Source organism: Sapajus apella, unplaced genomic scaffold (assembly GCF_009761245.1).
Source record: "Sapajus apella isolate SASKATOON/1434 unplaced genomic scaffold, GSC_monkey_1.0 scaffold124, whole genome shotgun sequence".
In the NCBI taxonomy this organism is placed as follows: domain Eukaryota; kingdom Metazoa; phylum Chordata; class Mammalia; order Primates; family Cebidae; genus Sapajus; species Sapajus apella.
The window spans coordinates 4194469-4200607 of NW_022437064.1; the positions used below are offsets into that span (position 1 = coordinate 4194469).

General features: G+C 40.9%; 1 non-coding gene and 1 pseudogene across 1 annotated transcript; both read left to right on the forward strand.

The window, feature by feature from the left end:
• Positions 1-500: 500 nt before the first annotated feature.
• Positions 501-561, forward strand: LOC116539005. Its single transcript, XR_004263885.1, has one exon. It is a non-coding gene; the product is annotated as a U7 small nuclear RNA (small nuclear RNA).
• A 23-nt stretch (positions 562-584) lies between these two features.
• Positions 585-3682, forward strand: LOC116538996 (annotated as a pseudogene).
• The last annotated feature ends 2457 nt before the right edge of the window (positions 3683-6139 follow it).

Here is a 6139-nt window from a genome sequence, read left to right on the forward strand (position 1 = left end):
TAGCTGCTTTCACGCCAGGTTTACAGCATGGGTATTTTTTGCCAAGGCTGAGAATTTCATACTTGGGGTCTCTTGCTCTCTCCCAAGCAATACTACCGCAAATCATGATCAGGGTCCCCATGTCCAAAACTCAGGTTCCTCCGGTATTACTAAGCATGTGGAATATTTTTTCTCAACTGAGCAAAGTTCTTTTACTTCAGCTTTTTGTAAGTCATTTTATCTTTACCTGCAACTTCTCTCCTCTACTGAGGCTAAGCCTTTTGAAATAAAACCAGATAGTTTTCTAGGCAAGTTCAATGTCCATTCTTACCACAGACTTGACCTTGAAGAAGAAAACGCAGACCTGGCTAACATGAGAGAAAGGAAAGGGAAAAATAAATGAAGATAAAAGTTAAATATTTTAAAATATTTTTGTTCTCATTTTTTTTCTTTTTACCTTAGATACCGGGAAGCCAAGATTCGAACTTCATGCTCAGTACCCACAGAATAAGAATATTTACTAGTGTTACGTCTTTTTTAGAATTTGTCTAGCAGCTTTTCCAGTTTTCACTGGGGGAAAAAAGAAATAAAAAAGAAGACCGAGCATGGTGGCCTCTTTGAACCTTGCAGAACCCGGAAAAAATTACCAAGCCAACAGAGCAGAACCAGATCCTCTAGGGAAACACAGTGCTGGTGGAAGAACCATAGCTCCAGTAAGCAAATGTGGTGCTGAAGAATAAAATAAATAAATAAATAAAGACTGAATCTATCGTGATCATCCATGGAAAGTAAATAAATGACATTTGTTTAGAGCAAAGTATTTATCCAAATTAAACAGAATTAAATAGGAAAAATAAAATGAAGTTTTGAATTTGTTTTGTTGAAAAATACCAAAAGTATTCATTGAGGATTCAAGAATAATTTATCATTAACTAGGTAAAAGTTGACTTCAAATCTGATTATAGGCCAGTGCAGTGGCCCATGGCTGTAATCCCAGCACTATGGGAGGCTGAGGCTGGCAGATCACTTGAGGCCAGGAGTTCTAGACCAGCCTGGCCAATATGGTGAAACCCTGTCTCTACCAAAAATACAAAAATTAGCTGGGCGTGGTGGCACATGCCTGTAGTCTCAGCTATTCAGGATGCTGAGGCAGGAGAATCACTTGAACCCAGGAGGCAGAGCCTGCAGTGACCCAAGATAGTACCACTGGGTGCCAGCCTGGGCAACAAAGCAAGACTCCATCTCAAAAAAAAAAAAATCTGATTATAATATGTCACTAATTGATTAAAATGTTTATTTTGTACTGAGTTTACCTATTTCTTCAGTTTCTGGAACTCTTAGACATTTGCTTTCTATTGTTTGGACCATTCGTGGAAGATCATATTTTTCATAGTATATATCCCAAATAGTATGATAAAAAGGACTTACTGAATGCTTGTCCTGTGTAAAAGAATGTTTCCCTTACATATTTTGAGGCAGCATGGCCAAGTGGCCAGGGGTGTAGACCAGAGGCTGACTGCTGGGGTTCGTATTCTGACTCTGCGTGTGTTAGCAGCGTGACTTGTGCAATGCACTTAACATCTCTGCCTCTCAGGTTTCTCATCTGAAAATGGGGATAACACTGCCTACTGGCGGGGCGCAGTGGCTCTCCCTCAGCCACCCAGGCTGGAGGGCATGGCCCAAACTTGGGATCACTGAAACCTCTGCCTTCCTGCATGTCTGCCTCCTGGGTTCAAACAATTCTCTTGCCACTGCCTCATGAGTAGCTGGGATTACAGATGCAAGCCACCATGCCCAGCTAATTTTTTTTTTTTTTTTTTTTGAGATGGGGTTTCATTCTTGTCACCCAGGCTGGAGTGCAATGGTACGATCTTGGCTCACAGCAAACTCTGCCTCCTAGGTTCAAGTGATTCTCCTGCCTCAGCCTCCCAAGTAGCTGGGATTACAGGTGCCTGCCACCATGCCCAGCTAATTTTTGTATGTTTAGTAGAGATGGGGTTTCACCATGCTGATCAGGCTGGTCTCGAAATCCTGACCTCAGGTGATCCACCTTCCTCGGCCTCCCAAAGGGCTGGGATTACAGGCATGAGCCACCTATTGGGAGGCCGATATGCATGAATCACTTAAACCACGGAGTTTGAGACCAGCCTGGGCAACATAGCAAAACTCTTTCTCTACAAAAAAAAAACAAAAAACAAAAAAAAAAAAAACAAAAAAACACACACACACACACAAAAAGAAACAAAAAATTAGGTGGGCCTGGTGGTGCATGCCTGTAGTCCCAGCTACTCAGGAGGCTGAGGTGGGAAGACTGCTTGAGCCCTTAAGGTTGAGACTGCGTGAGCCATGATCACACTACTGCACTCCAGCCTGCACAACAGAGACCCTGTCTAAGAAGAAAGAAAGAGAGAGAGAGAGAGAGAGAGAGAGAGAGAGAGAGAGAGAGGAGGAGGGAGGGAGGGAGGGAGGGAAGGAGGGAGAGAAAGGAGAAGAAAAAAAGAAAGAAAGAAAGAATGAATGAATGAATGAAAGAAAAGTTAATTTTCAGGATAGAAATTATTGTGCATGTAAACAGAAAAAGGCACCCAGGAGACATAAACATGAAGAGAATGCTGAGGTTTGCGGGAATCCCTATGACAGTGCTGATGGGCAACGCAAAAGATCCCAAATTACAAAGGGCCTAAAGAAAAAAAATATTGACCAGTTGACATATCATAGGTCTGGTCACCATATGAGCATAATCTTAAATAAAATACTTCAACATTGGGTTTACGACTTACAGCAAATCTGAAAGGATAGGTACAGACCCACAGAGCTTCCTTCTTTTAGGTGCTAGGAACAACAGCACCATCTATGTGGAAACTAGGGAAGAGTTCTCAACCTTATACCAAGACTTTTTTTGTTTTTTGTTTTTTTTTGAGATCTCCCTATATCATCCAGGCTGGTCTCAAACTGCTGGGCTCAAGTAATCTTCCCAATATACCAAGACCTTTGAAGGCCATAAGACAATAACAATTAAAACTGGATGATGAACCGGGAATGGTGACACATGCCTTCAAAACCCAGCACTTTGGGAGGCTGAGGCAGAAGGATCACTTGAGTCCAGAAGTTCAAAACCAGCTTTGGCAACATAGTGAGACTCTGTCTCTGTTCTTAAAAAATAGAATAAAGTGCTCTTTCGCTCAGGCCCGTGACGCCAGCAGGATAGGCAAGTGTCATGGACTTTGTACTGCTAGGAAGCTCCGTAGCCACCGACAAGACCAGAAGTGGCATGATAAACAGTACAAGAAAGCCCATTTGGGCACAGCCCTGAAGGCCAGCCCTTTTGGAGGTACTTCTCATGCAAAAGGAATCTGCTAGAAAAAGTAGGAGTTGAAGCCAAGCAGCCAAATTCTGCCATTAGGAAGTGTGTCAGGGTCCAGCTGATCAAGAATAGCAAGAAAATCACAGCCTTTGTACCCAATGATGGTTGCTCGAACTTTATTGAGGAAAACGATGAAGTTCTGGTTACTGGATTTGGTTGCAAAGGTCATGCTGTTGGTGATATTCCTGGAGTTCGCTTTAAGGTTGTCAAAACAGCCAATGTCTCTCTTTTGGCCCTATACAAAGGCAAGAAGGAACGAGCAAGATCATAAATTTTAATGGTGAAAACACTGTAGGAATAAATTTTCATATGCCAAAAACCAAAAAAAAAAAAAACAAACCCCCCAAAATAGAATAAAGCCTGACCAACATGGAGAAACTTCATCTCTACTAAAAATACAAAATTAGCTGGGCTTGGTGGCACATGCCTGTAATCCCAGCTACTTGGGAGGTTGAGGCAGGAGAATCATTTGAACTCAGGAGGGGGAGGTTTCAGTGAGCTGAGATCATGCCATTACACTCCAGCCTGGGTAACAAGAGTGAGACTCTATCTCAAAACAAACAAACAAACAAACAAACAAGAAAATAACATAAAAAATGAAACTGGTAGGTGAGTAAATGAGATTTATTGTTATTCCTCCAGCTTTTGTTTAATGTTTAGAGTTTTTTATATTAAAACATTTAAATAATTTTTTAAACTTTGAGAAACATCTTTCAAATACAGAATTTGGACTAAATTGAAAAAATAGAGAGACAAAAACATTAGAGGTTAAGAACAGACTCTCTGAGCAAGACTGAGTTCATTTCTAAACCAGAAACCAAGACTCACAAAATACTCAAGCTTCCCATGGCTTCAGCCCTCTTCCTCACTCTCTTAAGCCACAGAAGGGGAATAATACAAATTCTAAAACTTGCAAATCCTTAACTATGTGCCAGGAACCATTTTACACATCTTACAAGCATTAACTTATTCAATCCTAACAATAGTCTCATTTTACCGATGAGAAAACCGAGCCACAGAAAAGTGAAGAAGTCCCAGGGCGGCGGCTCACGCCTGTAATCCCAGCATTTTGGGAGGCCAAGGCAGGCGGATCACGAGGTCAAGACATCGATAACATTCTGGCTAACACAGTGAAACCCCGTCTCTACTAAATACACACAAAAATTAGCCGGGCGTGGTGGAGCGTGCCTGTAGCCCCACCTACTCGGTAGGCTGAGGCAAGAGAATCGCTTGAAACCAGGAGGCAGAGGTTGTAGTGAGCCTAGACCGCACCACTGCACTCTAGCCCCAGCGACAGAGCGAGACTCTGTCTCAAAAAAAAAAAAAAAAAAATTGCTGGGTGTGGTGCCACTATAATCCTAGCTACTCAGGAGGCTGAAGCAGAATTGCTTGAACCCAGGAGGGCGAGGTTGTAGTGAGACGAGATCACACCACTACATTCCAACCTGGTCATAGAGCGAGACTCCATCTCAAAAAAAAAAAAAAAAAAAAAAGTCCAAGGGCACACAGATGGTAAGCAACACACACAATCAGACATTCTGGTTCCAGAACCTGGGTTTGTACATACTACACACCCTATAGTGTAGGTGTTATTACAATACTGATTCCTAATATTGTGGTACAGTTTACAGTTCCCAAGAAAACATCATGGTACTATAGGATAATAGTTCAGAAAAAACAAAGGTTTTTATATAACACATTAAACCAAAAAATTGCTAAATAATCCAAAGATTTAAGCTTAAGATCTAAAACATGAAACTGCATAAAAATAGATTACACACACACACACATACTCAGTGTACAGATGGGGGGATTTAAAAAAATATATAAATAGACCAGGTGAAGTGACTCATGCCTGTAATCCCAGCACTTCGGGAGGCCAAGACAGGCAGATCACGAGGTCAAGAGTTTGAGACCAGCCTGGCCAACATGGTGAAATCTGGTCTCTAAAAAAATAATAATAAATTAAATGAAAAAAATTTATATATATAGCCAGATGCAGTAACTCACCTGTAAGTGCCTGTAATCTCAGAAATTTGGGAGGTCAAGGCAGGAGGATTGCTTAAGGCAGGAGGATTGCTTGAGCCAGGAGTTTGAGACCAGCCTGAGCACCACAAGGAGATCCTGTCTGTAAAAAAAGTTTTTTTAAATTAGCCAAGCAAGGTGGTGAACACCTGTAGTCCTTGCGATCCAGAGGGGTGAGGTGGAAGGATCACTTGAGCCCAAGGAGTTGAGACTGCAGTGAGCCATGTTCATGCCACTGCACTCCAGCATGGGTGACTGAATGAGACTTTGTCTCAAAAAGTATATATATATATTACTATTAATATATTACTATTAATTTTAGCTGGGTGTGGTGGAGTGTGCCTGTAGTCCCACCTACTCGGGAGGCTGAGACAAGAGAATCGCTTGAAACCAAGGAGGCAGAGGTTGTAGTGAGCCTAGACCGCACCACTGCACTCTAGCCCCAGTGTGTGTGTATATATATATATATACACACACATATACGCATACACATACATACTTTATTATACATATTTATATTATAAATATATTTATATATACTATAAATATATATATGCATATATTTTACATTTAAAAATATTTTAAAAATATTTATTGATAATTATTCAGGATTGATAATGATATTTACTTGGGATTGAGCATAGCAATGGGAACATTGTGAGCATATTCAGGGAGGCAATAAAAGATAAGAGTTTTTAAAGAAAAAAAAATGAAAGGATTACATAAGTGTTTGTAAACAATTATTCTTCGTTACAATAATCAATAACAAGG